At 35.6% G+C, this 3,776-nt stretch overlaps 1 long non-coding RNA gene across 1 annotated transcript; it reads left to right on the top strand.

Moving 5' to 3' along the window:
* The first annotated feature begins 2,386 nt into the window (after positions 1-2,386).
* LOC137012718 (uncharacterized) lies at positions 2,387-3,271 on the top strand. The gene is made up of 3 exons (XR_010893600.1): positions 2,387-2,622; positions 2,799-2,909; positions 3,197-3,271. It is a non-coding gene; the product is annotated as an uncharacterized lncRNA (long non-coding RNA).
* Positions 3,272-3,776: the final 505 nt, after the last annotated feature.

Genomic DNA, 3,776 nt, shown 5'->3' with positions numbered 1-3,776 from the left:
CCAACATCACTGAGGCTTTACTCCAGTGACCTTCTTCTGGTAGAGAGCTATCTGTTTTAAATTAAATTAAAGGTGTTCGTCATGCATGCTGTATGCATGCTTCGAATTATGTGAGTAAAGTATTTATGTAGATGGTTACGTTTGATTCTCTATGAGTTTGAGGCTATGCTCTGTGGCTAAAGCTAACATTACACACTGTTGGAGAGATTTATAAAGAATGAAGTTGTGTTTATGCATTATACAGACTGCAAGTGTTTAAAAATGAAAATAGCAACGACTCTCGTCTCCGTGAATACAGTAATAAAGGATGGTAACTTTAACCACATTTAACAGTACATTAGCAACAGGCTAATGAAACATTTAGAAAGACAATTTACAAATATCACTAAAAATATAATGATATCATGGATCATGTCAGTTATTATTGCTCCATCTGCCATTTTTCGCTGTTGTTCTTGCTTGCTTACCTCGTCTGTGCACAGATCCAGCCGTTAATACTGCCTTTCCTTGTCTAATGCGTCGAATGGGCTGGCATTATGCAAATATTGGGGTCATACATATTAATGATCCCGACTGTTACGTAACAGTCGGTGTTATGTTGAGATCCGAGTGTTTTCCGGAAGTCTTTTAAACAAATGAGATTTACATAAGAAGGAGGAAACAATGGGGTTTGAAACTCAATGTATGTCTTTTCCATGTACTGAACTCTTGTTATTCAACTATGCCGAGGAAAATTCAAATTCTGATTCTAGGGCACCTTTAACTAATAAATAGGCAGCGGCATCACTTATGTTACTCTTGTGATGGACAGAACTACACAAACATATTGAGCTGTTCAGGAACTGAAGATCACTATACTGCAACAGGTGAGAATCTGCTCAAGGAAGAAGAAGATTAAAGTTATTTTTGTCTCTCCATCATTCATATTAAACATTTGATACACTTATTGCTAGCTCAATCGATATTTGTTTTCTTTCTTTACATCAGGGACTTTTAAAGGTGAGTTGAGGGTTGTAAAAGGTTGTGCTTCTAAATCTGTTTGTGATGCCACAACAGGAGTTAGTAGAGTTGAGGTTATCACATGTTGTGATGGGAACCTGTGTAACGGTGCTCAGAGTGTCTCCCAGAGCTTCCTGTTCCTCTGCTGTTCTCTGCTCTCCTACTTCCTGCTGCACTGAATCCAGCAGCTCTTCATCCTACAATCAGACACACTGTACTGAATATAGAGCTTGTGTTTTCTCTGTACTGTCTTTGGTGTTCTGATGTGATGAACTGAAAAGTGTACTGGATGTTTAATGAAATAAAATATCACCTTGTTTCTTGTGCTTTGAAAGACTGCAGGAGTACTGCAGTAACACAAAATGTAATTTATGAAAAATGTGATCAAATATGATCATTAAAAATAAAGAAATGGTTAGTTTTTAATACAATATTTGCATTCAATGTCAGGATTTTCCTGTTCACAGTTACAGATCACAAAGATGTTATTTTAACCTATAATATACACTGATAAGTCAAAATATTATGACCAATCACATGTGAATTGAATATTGTTAATCATCTGCTGACAAGGCCTCATATTAAAGCGATAATTCACAGAAAAAAATGAAACATTTTGTAAAAAAAAAAAAAAAAAAGGTAACTAATTTCAGCATAACTGAGTTATGGCCCTGAAAATGTAATCTCATCTATTTCAAATAAAATGAACTGCTAGTATAATAAACATAACTTAACATGGAAATGTAATACCTTTCACCTGCATTAGTGCATCGTTTCACTTATAGTTAATTTAGTATAAACCATCATGAAGCCACCCGTGTCCTAACCACACGCTGAACTCTTCAGCACAATGGTAACCACAAATCTAACACAACTATTCAAGATGTCAAACATAACAGCTCTAAACAATAACAGGTGTTCTTTCTAAAAACACAATTTCAACATGTATTCTCCTTATCCAGTCCTGCTACATTATTAACTGCTCATTAATTGTTGTGGAAGAGAAAAGTTCAAGCATTAACTACAGAAACAGACACACATGATGTACATTATTGAGCGTCCACATCTATCAACCATATAGAAATCAGAAATGTCTATTAATCAGCCAGAACAGCAATGTCAGAACAGAAACCAGCTAGAACAGCACTGCAACCTTTTTTTTTTCTACTTTCTTTTAAAATCATTCACTTAGATTACTGTAATCCCTTATTAAAAACTGATCATTATTGTGGAATGGAAAACATTTTCTGTGTGTGTCTGAGTGTGTCAAGTGTGTGTAGGACTTCACAAAGTTTCCTCGTTGAACCCACCCCTTTCTAAACAGACATAAAAGGAACGGAAACATTGTGATTTCATTCTGTTCCTGACACACGATGGATCTGCGAGTCTGTCGTTCTTCTTTTCATTTTTCTCACTGGAGGTACAACAAACAGCAAGTATTGAATGTATTATTTGGTACACAGAGATCACTGAATGTCTCTCTCTGTCTTTAAGGATATTCTCTCAAGTGTTACTCGTGCCAATCTGACCGTGCATCAACGACAGGTTACTGTAAACCAATAGTGGAGACATGTCTAGATGGAGAATCTAAATGTGAAAGCCGTACAGTGGAACAATCAGATGGTAAGTTCAGTGTGATGTAGAAATTTACTGTCATATTTTACTGAAAGTGATGATATGAAGTAGAATTATATGTTAATCTCATAACATATTTGCAATTATTTGTCTATTGTAAGAGGAACATGATTTCTGAAATTGTTTCTTTACCCTATTATTTAGGAAGTTTGTCCTTTTTGCAGGTTCCATTAAGGAGATTGCCACATCTAAACAGTGTGTGGCTCAATGTAAAACCGAACAGCTGCCAGGTTTAAAGTACCACTGCTGTGACACTGACCTCTGCAATGCAGCAGGTATTTGTTAATGAACATTTACATACTATGTTCATCTAGCAGTTGCCTTTTTAGATAACGCCTATTATAATAATTCAAAAACAAGTGATTGTTCCTAAGGAGCACAATATCAAATTTCAAGAGTAAGAATAGTGTAAAGCAGAATAGTGTGAAGAGGTTTTATTGTTTTAGAAAATTGTGACGAAATTGATCATGAACATGCCATTTTAATTTATGATTATTATTATTATTATTATTAGTAGTAGTAGTAGTAGTATAACACAAATTTTCTTTATCATCTTGATTAGATGGAGTGTTTAAGGGAAGCTTCCTCCTGCTCGTCTCTCCTCTGCTCTTCTACTTCCTGTTTCAGTGAGTTCAGGGGCACGTTCAAGCTCAAACCGGTGCGCAACGTTTTGCTACGTTTTCCGGGTTGAACGACATGTTTCCTGGAAACGGTGTGCAACGGTGTGCAACAGGTTTGAGATACGTTTTTCTCTTGTTTGGTGGGCGTGTCAGAAATGTCAGCCCAATCAGCGGCAAGATGCATATAAACCACGCGGTATTAAAGAGACAGCTCGCACAATGTGTATTAATGTAACAGAAAAATACTATACTTATATATTTTGCTGTTGTATTGTGAAGTGACACTTTCATAAACTATTCTATATTCCTCTGATTATATAATGGTAAATATTACAATATCATAGCACAACAACAGTGATCAGCAATAATGATAAGCCTAATTCAAACAATAAAAATAATAGATCAACACAGTTTCGGAGGTAAGAAGTGGATTATCCTTCACCTGAAATGTTTGTCTTTTCATGCTGAAATGCAAGGCAAGATCACAATAATTAGAAGTTTCCACAAATGCCTTCACTCGAT

The sequence above is a fragment of the Chanodichthys erythropterus genome, chromosome 22, assembly GCF_024489055.1.
Source record: "Chanodichthys erythropterus isolate Z2021 chromosome 22, ASM2448905v1, whole genome shotgun sequence".
Lineage (NCBI taxonomy): Eukaryota > Metazoa > Chordata > Actinopteri > Cypriniformes > Xenocyprididae > Chanodichthys > Chanodichthys erythropterus.
This window is presented reverse-complemented; position numbering and strand designations above follow the sequence as displayed.